Source organism: Frieseomelitta varia, unplaced genomic scaffold (genome assembly GCF_011392965.1).
Source record: "Frieseomelitta varia isolate USP_RPSP 00005682 unplaced genomic scaffold, Fvar_1.2 scaffold_383, whole genome shotgun sequence".
Classification (NCBI taxonomy): Eukaryota; Metazoa; Arthropoda; class Insecta; order Hymenoptera; family Apidae; genus Frieseomelitta; species Frieseomelitta varia.
In genome coordinates this window covers 665828-679894 of record NW_025110127.1, presented here as the reverse complement: position 1 = coordinate 679894, position 14067 = coordinate 665828, and the positions used below count along the sequence as shown (strand labels likewise).

Sequence of the window (14067 nt, the reverse complement as noted above, 5' to 3'; positions counted from 1 at the left end):
CTCGGAAGAGCGAGCACAAGGACGACTCGGAATGTCGCTTGGAGAGTCGCGGCCGGACTCGCGTTCTGCCTATTGTTCGATCGTTCTGTTGTCGTCCAGCGACGATTGTGTCGAGTCACGTCAACAATGGAGACAATGGCGAACGGTACGCGGCGTCGTCGTGACGCGAGCCGACTCTCACCGTCTTTTCGTATTCAAATCCTGACATCTGCGGGCCGCGTCCATCGTGCGTCGAGCGCCAACACTGCGGTTTCATCGTACGAACGAATAACTCGTTTCCCCGATTTCCTGATAAACTTGGAAATTAACAGCGCGTCGTCGTTGGTCAATGTCTGATCTGAAACGAAATTCCTGACACGCGCACGTGGATTTATCGTCAAATTCACAACCCGTTTACGACAGACGCGCCGTCACGCCACAAAGGATAGGATTAGCTCGGAAAGTGTGGATGAAGTAAATTACAGCAGTGACAGAGATATAAGAGAGAGATTTTTACGACCTAGAAAGAAATTTTTTTTCTAGTAAATTCTAGAACTTGAAAATCGAAAATTCCAGGTTTTGATCATTTATTTCGAACTTGAATCTCGTAAAAATGCAGGAGCATGGATAAGCTTTCTTCGACGAGCAGGAAGATTTAATAATTCGACTAGAATGTAAATATCGATTATAAAAACGTTCCTTTCCATTTCTGGGTATTTTTCTTTAAATATTCGATAGTCAAATTGGAGGGAAACAATGTCATCTGTTTACCTGAATATATTATTATGAATGATCACTATTTTTATTTGTATTTTGAAGCGAAATTTGATTAATTTAGAAGCAAAGAAAAAAAAGTTACCGTGTTAGAAGATGATGCAAGTAAGCGAGGGAATTCGTTTAGAATATTTTTGATAAGTTCGATGGGAAAAAAAAAAATAGAGCGCAAGAAGGTTAATGCAAAACGGAAGGAAGTTTGAAGAATTCGCTGGAAAAATGAAGAAAATCTCGCCAAGTTGCGCATGAAGAGGAGGCAGGAAAAGTACTGGAAGTTACTGCAAAGATAAGAACAACGCGACGAGACGCTTTCAAGGAAAGATAACGAAAAGCTTGAAATATACAAGAGAAGCAAAATTTCTCGGCGAATTTCTGAAAGAAGAGGAAACAAATCTCTTTATGCTCGCCGGTCTTCTAAACTGAAACATCGATTTAATTTTCATTTATGCTGTCGCATAAATTAATCAGAGCTCTAATAAAATTTTAAATGTCAGTTTCGTGAGACGTTTAAAATTACAATATCGTAAGATATTGCCGATATTCACATAAAATTTAAAACAGTTTACTATTTCTGGAGATTTACAAAAAAAAAAAAAAAAAAAAAGAAGAAGAGAACGTTCAGCATAAAAAAACGTCTTCTCTTACATAAAATTTTTTCTAAAAAATATTCTTATCGCGTGACACGGTACTTTTTTTTTTTATAGTTTCCGACATAACCATAATAAAATAAAAGCGAGGAAAGAACGAAGACACCCGAGACTCCGCGTCTCCGAATTCACTTTCACGCGGCGAATCATGCTCGCGCGTGTGCGCCAACTCTCCAGATATTTTTCCCAGGGAGCAAACCGATCCTCCGCGACAATTTATATCGGCGTGGCGATTCCACGTAACACGATCCAGGCAATTACTTTCAATATTTCGGTGCACGGCACCACCATAATTGGTGACAGCCGACGAGTTCGCACATCTTCTCAGAACTTTTATTACCGCGCCGGCTATTTCTGAATGTGCTCGGCCGTATATACATCGATGCACGCACTCGTTGCACTCGATTTTCTTTTCCTTCTCTTTTTCTGTTTCTTTTTCCTCTTCTGTTTTCTTCCTACGTCCCCTCCATCGTTCGACTGTTTCGGCTGGTTTAAAAATTGAACCAGGTCGACCGGTTGCGAGTCGCTCGTCTAGTCGAATTTCGAGACGACGAGCGAAAGTGAACGAACACCCGAGTGTTCACCCGTGATTGTTTAATGGTTCACGTTAAATCCAAGCAGAGTCTCAGTCGGTAATTTAGGTTCAACTTTAGAATTGTTGAACGAGATATGAAACCGTGGGATGATTGAGAGCAACTTCCTTGACAGTGGATCATTTACGATAGTTATTACAACGAGTGCGAAAAAAAGAAACACGAGGAAATTTAGAATAACGTACATAATCGAAAAATTTACGAAAAAATTTCTGAAAACTGTATGGCTGTGAGTTTCTGTAAAATTTCCAGAGACAATTACGAGTTGACATGGTCCACTTAATTCTGGTAGTTTTAGCGTCGAGTGACATTTCGAACATCTCAGGAAGAGGTAATGGAGTTTTGACGTTTATAGAGGATTTTACGATTAAACGGCTCTTTAATTTGTTAAACGGCACAAGAGTTAAAACAGAATAGTAGGTATTTTAATCTTTTGCACTGGAATGACGTGCCACGCACGTCGAGAATTTTTTGTTCCGAAATTGTAATATTTTCTCAGATTTAAGTATATTTAAATAAAACAGAACGGGTTTGGTCACTCGTTATGGTCCGCAATCGCGCTAAAAGCAACGTCTGTGAATTGAGTTGAAAAAGTTGTCCTCTCATTTTTCATCTGAAGTTAAGATTAAATTTGAAGCGTGATAAGCACGAATCCAATTTTTATTGGAATAATCAATAACGTCAATACGCATGGAGCTAGTTTAGCTAGTTTGTGGTCGCAGAACTAGCGATATTTCTGGAAATAGTTGCCGAGAGAACTCGGGTACGCAGATTTGTGGGAAAGCTTGTTGAAAAGCGACCTAATATATTGAGGTCAATCGTTTCGTGACCACGCGATGTATAAACATTCATGACCGACATACTCACGCATAGTCGTTCGAACTTTGACCCGTGAACTTCAGTAATGGCGCGTAACGCTTGGCTCTATTAGTTCACGGTCAGCATCATCACCAACTTCCGATGTTTTTCCTTCGGTTAATTAAACCACATGCCAAACAGCGTTTACGAGCAATCGATTGCAAGATGATTGAGTACGATGAAGGATTGCTAGCATTACAGTTTTATACGTAGTATTTTAAATTGTCATCTGTATGTAATATTATTGAATATGTTCAATATTATTATGCCATTAATATAATATAATATTATATTAATATTGTGCAATATATTTTCTCTTTCTTCATATATAATATTTATTTCTCGTTCTCATAATTAGTAATATTGAACGCCATTTAGGAAATAAAAATATACACAAATAAAATTTCTTTCTTCGTTTCTTGCATTTTACTCGCAAACTACAGTTTCTTCTATTTTTTATTTAGCTTCATTATTTTTTCTAATTAGGTGTTTCGTAATTACCTTAAATAGTTCAATATTCCAACTCTCAATAGTTTTCTATTATATTTTTTTTTTTCGCATGTTCTACAACGATTAGACTGAAATAAGTAATTATCAAAATGGTAGTAAAGAAGTGATTGTTTAGGAAAGTAGTAAATCAAGGAATAGAACTCCAAGACCATAACTATTACCAAATTATATTAATGCAACTTCCACTTTTCAAACGAACATTTGCAGAATGCTGTTTGCTCGCCGCTGAAACTGTGAAAGCGGAGAAACCAAATGTAAAAACCAATTCCCGTTTTACACGAGAGCGCGCGCTAATTAGCATTTGCCGATCCGTCGTTGCAAATCGATAAAAGGAGAGTCGCCGGCTGTGCCGTCTACGGATGTCGCCGCGTCGAATCGATTTCGCGCTTCTACGATCGCTATTGTCATTTTTCTCATTCATTGTGGCATTCGGTGAAAGTACATTCTCCGAACGTAACGGTTTCTTTCGATCGAGTCGATTGTATCTCGATCGTATCGTTCAATTTGCATTTAAATCAATTTGCATTCAGATATTGAAACGAACGAAATTTCTCGCGTGAAAACGGCTTAATCTGTTCCTCAATGGCGAACGAAATAACTGATTTGAATCCACTCGCGAAATTTCTCGCGTGAAAACGGCTTAATCTGTTCCTCAATGGCGAACGAAATAACTGATTTTAATCCACTCGCGAAATTTCTCGCGTGAAAACGGCTTAATCAGTTCTTCAATGACGAACGAAATAACTGATATTAATCCACTCGCAAAATTTCTCGCGTGAAAACGACTTAATCAGTTCTTCAATGGCGAACGAAATAGCTGATTTGAATCCACTCGCGAAATTTCTCGCGTGAAAACGGCTTAATCGCCGATGAACGAAACGACTGATTTAACGAACTCCGTTTCTTCTGTTTCCAGATCGTACGACGACTCGAGGCGGTGACTGAACGCAAGGCAAAACCACGCAAGGTAACGTTGCTTTCACTTTATTCGTTGTATCGTTCGAGCGATCAGAGATGATTGAAAAATTATTCAACGATGCACGGAAACGCGTTTCGCTGACATCTACGACACCGATTGCGGAACTCAAGGGGAGAAAGATACCCTAATTTTGGCTTTGATCTATGTTACATACATCATAGTCACGCAGCGCTGACTCACTTCCGGTTACTTTGGTCTAATATTCCGGGCCGTGATGTACGCCCTTCCTTCATTCACTATCGTTCATCCACGTCTCGTCAGTGATGCGCTAGGCAAATGTTCGGATGTCGCGAAAATAATTTATCAAAGCTAATAGAATTCCGATAGTCCGTTTTAGCTCCATCACTTTCACTGGTGATAGAATTTCGGATTCCTAATTTTTGCACGTTTCATCGCAATTCGTAATTTTCATAAAATATTACGTTGCAATATTTTCGGTTTTTATTTCGTGATATTATCGAGATTACTCGACGGATGATGTTCATCCTGTTTTAGTTGTTCACAGGCGTGAAATCTGTCGAATTTCTGTGAAAAGTTCACAAATTGATTAGCCAAGTGATCGTAAATAATTTTAACTAACTAGTCTTTCAAGAAATCACTTTTTGCAAGGATCTTCCTTTGGCATTCAAAGTAGCAAAATTCTAATTTCTACAAGTACACTGTAAATTTTGTCAAAATTTCATTCCCATGAAAAATTACGAATCGCCCCCTTTAAAGTCTCTGATTATTCAGGCAGTAGTATCGATCGATCGTTCGTTATTTCATACTTTCACGATTCATTTCATATGCGTAAATTAACATGCATTTATGCATATTTCGTGGAACGATGAACCGGAAATATCGTTGCCGGTGGTTAGGTGATTTTTCGGCACTCGGCCGGAATGGAGGCCGATGATTAATCAATGAAGAAAGTTTCGTGCAGGGGGAACTGTTTGTTGGTAACGGCGTTTTATCTTCCACCGGGGCCGGATTAGCGGTGTTCCTGGACCACTGTTATGCTAATTGCGCGGTTTCGAAATTTGCCAGCCTGCCAACGACAATGGCGTTTAACTGTTATATCATTTCGCTAGTGTTTTCGCTTTCTAGCGATAGTTTCTTTATATATATATAATGTTAACTTCAGGACACGATTAACGTAAGGATGAATTTGAGTTATTTTATTGTGCTGAGCAAATGCCAGATAAATTTCGTCATCATTGTTTTATCGAGTTGTAAATAAGGGACGAGTGTTCCCATCGCGAGAAAAGAAAATTCTAGCGTTGGTTGCGACATTAAAACGATCGAAGCGTAGAATGGTTGTAAAAAAAGATCGTTAAAATTCTCAAGTCGTTTCAAAACATTGGTTTATCGACATATCGGAGAAGATCTATAAAAAAGATGTGTTGTAAATATATAAAATATATATAAAAATATATGTAAAATGGTGAATTGTTAAATGTTTGCTGTTAAATAGTCTAAAATCTTAGGGGAAATCCATTGAAAAATTCGACTTCGAGTAAAGATTTGAATGCAGAGGAAACCCAAGCTTTGCGAGTGGAAAAAAATCCTGCAACATCAATCGAATCGTGCATCGAACTCCGTATCCAGATGGGCCGAAAGGTTCTAGAAAAATTTGAAATTTGAGAGGAAATTGGCCGAGATGCAAAGAGCCAAAAGTTGCAAATATTTTCTACCACTCGACAAAATCGATGATTAAAACGTTGCTCGAAGGTAGCTTCGTTTTATTCACAGTTAAGCTACGATCGACAATTCGGGCTGTTTTCCCCGAGAACTTTGAGCGAAACGGACCGAAAATACGCCAACTACTCGGCCACGTAATCCGCGCAATCTCTCGGCACAGTATTCGCGTGTCCGCGCGCTAAAACCGACAGAAACATGCTCCCCTTCCGCGTGTTTCCGGTGTGACTGCTGTCCCTAAGAATCTTCCAATTTTCCTCAGTCGGCCTGTAATAAAAGGTAACGCGTGCCAGGTCGGTCTCGCGCGCGCGGCGGTGCTGATTTATCGAGTTCCGTCCCTCTCGGCGTTCCTCGGGGTCTCGTTGCAAAGGAACGTGTCGTAATGTGCGCGGGCATTCACGGTACATCGGGAAGAACGGCCTTGCTAACATTATTAGACACCGCGCGGCATCGAGCGTGTTAACAAAAGCGCGGCCTGCGCCACGGATCTTTATTTGCGTCGCTTTTATTTTATCTCGCATCGAAACACAAGGAACGGCACTTGACGATTTCTTACGACTGTAAGATCGATCAATCCCGATCGCGTTTATTTATTATTTACGTTTGTCAATATCGAGAGTCAACATCTTCTCGACACTTTCGACACCTTTCGTACAAAGGATGATTTTTTTCGTTTTAATTCTAAATCTTACGATTGTAACCGATCAATGCAATAATCACGTTGTTGTTGCAATTGAGAATTTCTGGGACTTCTTTTCAATCTTTTTAATAATTTTTAATACTAATAATTAGGATATGCTTTGATGCTTTAATTTTAGCATATTTTATTTTACTTTATCGAAGTAGAAGGGATGGTTTTCAGTGATCTTTCGATTCTATGTTTCGATCAATGCAGGTCACGTTATTTATATTTGTCGATATCGTTGTAATTTTAATTGATAATTCTAACACATTTTTTAATACTAGTAATTAAAATATGAATGCTTTCGGTGTATTCTTTTTATACCTATTTTGTCTAATTAGGATATACTTTAATACTTTGGTGTATTCTTTTTTGTATCTACATTTTGTATTTAATTCTGATAATTTCATTTTAATTATTCATTTATATATACATAGTTGTATCGATAATAATCGTAACAGTTGTATGCCAGTGTAGTAGTACTTGTAGACGCAGCCAACCATAATATTAGCACCGTTTGACTCATCGCAGCGATTTTCCCGCGCCAGTGTAGGCACTTTTCTATATTTCGCCACGCTCGTGAATTTTTGCCCTCGCGGCCTCTAGATGCATGTGAAAAATATTATCTGGAGCCAGGCCAATCGGACTATTTGCAGAACAAGTAGCATAAATAGCTTTGTTGTTCGGTGTTGAACAGGCGTTGACGCGTCGAGTATTTCGCCCGCTTCACGTTTTCCGTGTCGATTGTTACACAATTATTGAAAACGCTCGTAACACCCAGTTGACGAATGGCAAACAATACGAAAGAGACTTTGCGATCTATTCTCGTGAAACACGTTGACTTCTAACTGTGAACTATTCCGAAGAGCTGGCGCGAAGGATGAGAAACGAAAATTGCTTGACGAGTAATCTCTTACTTTTATTTTTATGACAATTTCGAGTAAATTCGTCGATGTACGTATGTAACTATTTCGAGAAGCGAAACGCCATAAAATAAACTTTCTGCCTTTCGTTCCAAACAAACAAGTAATCGTGAAAGAGTCAGTCCCAGCTGGAAATTCCAATCAATGCATAAATCTCTAAATCTCATTCCCGAAACTATTCGCCTAAACGGCCACCCATCTTTGTTCACGATCGGCCGATAGGAGTAAGATTCAAAGTCCCTCTTGTTCCTATCGCCGCCAACGTGTCCAACGATCGACGTTAACCGGCGTTATCCGCGCCGTAAAATTTCCCCTTGAGAGAGAAAGTGTGTGTACTTTGTCGTGGAAACGACGTTTACGAGCGATGGCTTTCAAGCGAGGGACCTCTTTCGTTTCTCGTTTCGCGGCGGCGAAGAAGGCCCATTCACAGCCGACGATCTCGCTCGGTCGGTCACTCGGTCGAGCGTGGTATTCCTGGGGTGACACACACCGCGCCGTCACCCCGACGTAGACGAGGCCTTCTCTATTTATAAATGTGGGTCGACGTGGCCGACTCGTTTCGTCATTATTACGCGAGTCCGCGCGGAAACCGGCAGTTTCCTCCTCCCTTTCTCTCCCTGCTCTCGATGCACCACGCCGGCCCGACCGATTAATCGAGATTCGTCCGAATCGGTAACTCGCTCCGAGAGCCAGAAATATATCGAGACCGTTGGGTGACTGGTTTGGCTCTTAGCGTTCTTCCACTTTGTTTACTTTCCTCGTCTCGCTCGCCCATCTTTCTTCGATTTATTCTCTTACGTTGTCAAAGTAAAGCTCCTCGTGGAGCGAAATCTCTCTTTCTAAATCTAGGGATCTCTAGAGATTTCCCCTAGCGCGATGTCACTGTTGATGAAATTTCGACAAACGAACCGACAGTTGTCCAGTTAGTCTGATCTTATTCATGGTGGTGAAAGAATCTTGTACGCCACGTACGTTTAATCTAGTGCTTAATCTGCGCTGATTCGACAGATGATTTTGTAATCAATAACAGAATAATTTACTTGTTTAAGGAGAATACTATGAGAACACAAAAATATCCAAGACTTTCACCAGCAAACAACAAACCTTACCAACAGGAAAGAAGGAATAATTATCTCACGCCTAAGAACCGGCCATAGCAAGCTGACACATGAACACAAAATCAAAAATACTTCACCACCCACCTGCGCTCATTGCAATAACCATCCACTAACAATAACCCACATACTGCACGAATGCCACACCACAGAAATCCAAAGACAGAAATACGGGATCAACGCAAACATAAACCTGACTTCTCAAAATGACATACAAAGAGTACTAAAATACCTCAAAAACATAAACTCCTACACTCATATCTAATGGCAACGTCGTCGCTAATGACTTCGCTGTCGATGCGACATTAAAGAAAAAATAGAAGAAGAAGATGTCGAGTAAATATATCGTGTTTAAAAATGTACATTTTTTTTTAACTTTCAATAATTTTAAGCAGTCGAAGGATTAACGGATGCAGAAAATTTATTATGAAACCTCGATGAATTTCACGAGTGTAATTCTCAGGCACGAGGAAAAGTTTACTTCTGTACGAATATACAACCGCTGTCCCTAGATTTTGTTTAAAGAAAGAACTATTTTAAATTCTTTTAGGTCGAAATGGATAAAATTTTACGTACATTCGAATGATAAGATTCGTCTTACGTTAGAGAATCTCCGTCGATCCGACTCTTTTATCCAGTACACGTGCACAACGTTAGGTTCGAACTCCTTTTTCGGTGCTAACTTCAAGAAAATATTCATGCTCGTATTCATGTTTTTGCACATACATATGTAGATGCGAAGATATGTTTGCGAGGCGTATAGAAATTTTATGAAATCCGTCGAATCTGTCTAGACGAGCGTAATAAAAACGTAAGTTGAATTGAGCATATTTCATCCACCATTTCGTATTAAAAATGCCGGTATTGGATAATTCAATCTTACTTCGAATAGGTAAGGACTCATAAAATTTCCTTAAACGTTGAATTCTCCATTGTACGGCGACCAGATTGTGCAAATGATATTTTTATGCACCATCAAATTAATTTCGGAAACCTCAGTTGTATCTGACGAGCAGTTACCACTGGTGGATCGTGCAAAAATATTTCCAAGCTGCAAAAATGGATCGAATCGATTTCGAAATGATCCAACATTGCTAATTACTTGACTACAGAGTTTAGATGCTAGGCTAGGGAGACAGGATTTTGTTCGACGCAGAGATAATCGATTAGTTTCTTGTTTACTAGAGGCGAAGCAATAATTCTCTAAAAATAAGTCGTTCCACAACCAAGGCTGTGACAGCCGATTGATACGCTTACGCCGCTCTAAACGAGCTAATACGAACGAAACGGTACGGAATACGATTGTCTATCCTCTGTCGCCGCCATTCAAGAAATCGACCTTGCGAATTCCGCGTCCGACCCTCTTCTCATCGCGTTTGTCAGTCACCTGTCACGATTTTCAAACGAAACCAGTCGATGGAGAATTCGTCGAGAATGAAACCGTGAAATTGGACCGATATGGGAAATTTGAGATGCACGCGGATAAAGTGTAAATGTAATCAGAAGAATTTAAATTTCCATTTCTTTTAAATTAATTTCACAGAAGTGTGGAATCGCGTAAACAATTGCAAAACGGTCTTATAATTGAGATGCAATTGTCAGTATTATCGAGCACAGAAGGTAAAATTATTTAACAATATTCGATTGTTGTTTAACTTTGCGCACGAAGCAGAGAAATGTTAATTATTCGATTATTCGCGAGTCTTTTCTTAAAAATGGACGTAATGTAAAATGGTACAAGAATACAAGTCCAATACAAAAATACAAGTGCAATATTTTGTTTCTTTTATTCGTCGTGTACGAGTGAAAAATAAAGTCGGTTCGAGGGACTTTGAAATGGAAAAATTCGTGCAAAACAGTGCACGACAGAAAGAGTTCCAAGCCTTGAACAGTTTGTTGCAGACTTTATGCTTACGAGCGGTTTGTCTGGACAGAATGATGCTTGTTGATCCTCGACTGCGTGGCACAGTGTTTAGATCTTATTTTTAGAGTCACGTTCAAGCACGACATCGAAAGAGAATAACAAAGCTGTAAAACACCAGGATCGTCCTCTTCATCCCTCCAGTGCCAGTCTAAGTAGAACGAAGAAAAAACGAACCATCAAACCTCACCAGACTTCTCAATTTCTCAAAAAAAGAAAAAAAAAAAATTAAGAAAACTTTCCTACAATGTCGACGATATTTGAAAGCAGCTACGATATTTTGTTAATATTCCTGCCAGTCGGTACATTGATGAATTGCACTGAGACGACGTGACTTTGTCGTAAGCCAGGTTGCATAATATCGTTTCCAAAAGTCGGAGGAGGTGACTCACCGACCGGGATATTCGCGGAGAAACGTGGAAAGCACCGTGTGTTTTCAATTCAACGTCGGGACGCTGCGGAATGGAATGTGTATTCGTGACATTTGAAGGGGTGTCTTAAATTAAAACGATGGCGAAGCGGTATGAGCTGGCAGCGGGAACGAAAGAACGCGGCGATTGCCACATCGACGTTTTGGCAGTGGCCATTCTCGTTCGACCACTCTTTTCTTTCTTTTTTTCTTTTCTTTTCTCTTCCTTCTTTCCCCTCGTTCGGTGAATTATGTAATTCGCGCGTACGCAGAGCCAGTCGTAAATTTTTTTGACAATCGTATCGGGCAGCAGGAGATTTAGCACGAACCACTTCGGCATTCAACGTCGAATTTTTATTCAATTTCTAATATTCATAAACTATTCTCGCTCTTAATATTTGTTTTAACTTTCTTGTAGAAAGAGAAAATATAAATTTGTCATTTTCGAGACAGGTTGGAAACAATTTTCGTTCAATTCTGACAGCTTCTCCGACGAAAATTAATCGAATTTTTCAATTCAGAATTCAACTGACAATATACTACGGACCCAAATAGTTCAAACGACCAATAAATTATCCAAATAACTCAAATTTCTAACCAAATATTTAGGTTAGATTACATCTGATTCAATCTAACGAAATAAGTTAATTACCTTAGTTAGAGAAAGTGAACGAGACTATTTGGAAATTGTTTTAATTAAATACGCGCTATTAAAATTACGATCTGAAAAAGACAACATTTTATATACGCGAATTAACGAATTGTTCATCGACGACCAAACCCTTGAATTTCCTCCAAGGTTTCGTGTATTTTTAGCAGGGCACGAGTATGTTTATTCGTGGTTTTGAGCGTTTCCAGCGACACGAGATCGTTTCGTTGTTCTCTCGAACTTTTACGAGCCAGTCTGTTGCTCGAAACGCACACGATAGGCTTCTTTATCATTGGAATTTGCCTGAAAGTCAGGCGTTCGAAGGGAAAAAAAAAAAGAGCACACACTGTTGCAAGAGAAAAAAATTTCGTTTGGATTTTGGAGAAAGAGCCGGATGATGCGAATTGGTTTTCGCGGATGGAGAACAAAATGTGCAAACGTTGCACCGTTAATTGCTCGCTACGATCGTGTTAATTTCCCTGCGTTTGCTCTTGACGCAGACATTCAGCATGCGCGAACGGAACAAAGTCGTGTTCATTGAATTTTTGTATTTTCGATCCATTAAGTTTTCGAACTTCTTTTCAGATCCTCAAATATCCGAGTTGAAAAATATCGTTCAAATTTTCAGACGCCCCAACTTTCGAATCTTTCTAAATCACATTTCTAAATTTCTTCGAATTTTTTCTCCAAATTTCCAAACCTCGTTGAATTGACTAAACCAAAATTCCAGTACCTTCGAACTTTTCGAATTTTCTCGAAAATGTTCGAGCTCTCAGTTGCCTGAAGTTTCGCAATAATTGCACCTCGAATGTTTCACTTTCGCTGGTCTGTCTACCATTGGTATTATTCCACTGCGCAGAGGTATTATTCCATTGCAGTGGCACTTGCTCTAGCGCACATTTACTCCACCGAAACGAGTTGTTTCTCGAATCGTATATATAGCACGCGCCGTATAAATACAGGCGAAATAGAATAGTTTCGAGAATATCGTCTAATAATTTCTGCAACAGTGTTTGGCAGTCTCGTCTAAAGGACAAGTTGAAGTTCATGATCTTAGAACGCGAAGTGTAGTCTCTCGAATGTTCTTCTCTCCAATTTTGTATCCGAGTGATTTTTCGAACAAATATTGAAAGTTGCACGTATCAAATTCGTCACTTCTCTATTTTATATTTGTACAAATTGCTCGTTAAATCGAAGACACTTTATTTCGCGTCTTTCCTTTATTTCGCGTCTTCAGATTGCGCGCGTAAAATTTAACACTCCACGTTCGAAATTTTTAGACGATATACTGTACCGCGTAATTATTTGTCCAGAATAATTAGTAGTAATTACTTCGTCGAGCAGTTTGAAATTACCAATTAGATTGTGAAACCCGATAAAAACTATTATCGTTCAATTAACTTCGCAATTGCTTAAAATTACGTGGCTCGACCTCAATTTTTCTCGAACAAAGGGCCTCGAACGATGCTCGCCAGCCTGATCCTTCAAAAAAAAAAAAAGAAACACTTGTTTATCGCGCTAGTTGATAATATTATATCGTACGCGTGGTCGATTAATCGAACAGAGAAGCATCGGAAGCGTCTGTCGTGCAATCGAATTTATTAGACGGCCGGAAACAGAAATTCAAGGACGCGGATGAAATGCATACACCGGCAGAGGGGGAACCAGCTTACAACGTAACGTTATAAATTACGCGGTCGTTACGTCGACGACGATTATGCCGTTGCGTTAAATAATCGCCGGCCTACCACGGACGTGCTCTGTTCCAAGGTTACGCTGAAACACGAGTTTCCTGGATCCTTTCACGATCGGGAATTAGGAGCCGGACTAATTACAGACACTGTTACAGGTCAAAGCACCGTGTTCCGTTGCGTCTCGACGATCGATTCTGTCGCACGATATTTGATCCCTTGTCGATTGACACTGCCGTAATCGTCCCTATCTTATTGTTAATGGATCGTCAAACATCGACGAGATTACGGTGATTGAATTATTGTTGGCAAGAGACTGGGAGAAATTTTAATAAAAGGATGAAAAGAGTGTGATAAATATAGGGAAGTATAGAATTTAAATATCATAGAATATTAAATGTAATATAATTTAATATAATTTAATATTCTATGATATTTAAATTCTGTATTTCCCTATATTTATCACATTTTTTTTTTATCAAATTATATTTAAATTCTATATTTCCCTTTATCACATTTTTTTAATCCTTTTATTAAAATTTCTTCCAGTATAATTTAATATTCTATATAAATATTATTCTATTCTATATAAGTTTAATATTCTATATAAATATTATAAATTTAATTATGTAGAATATAAATATAAGTATAAATATATAG

General features: G+C 39.0%; 1 long non-coding RNA gene across 1 annotated transcript in view; it reads left to right on the top strand.

Annotated features, from left to right (window-relative positions):
• LOC122531289 overlaps positions 1–14067 on the top strand; it is a 69180-nt gene that overhangs the window by 27997 nt on the left and 27116 nt on the right. The window contains exon 2 of the long non-coding RNA XR_006307245.1: positions 4278–4328. This is a non-coding gene — a long non-coding RNA (uncharacterized LOC122531289). The remainder of the gene's footprint in view (positions 1–4277; positions 4329–14067) is intronic.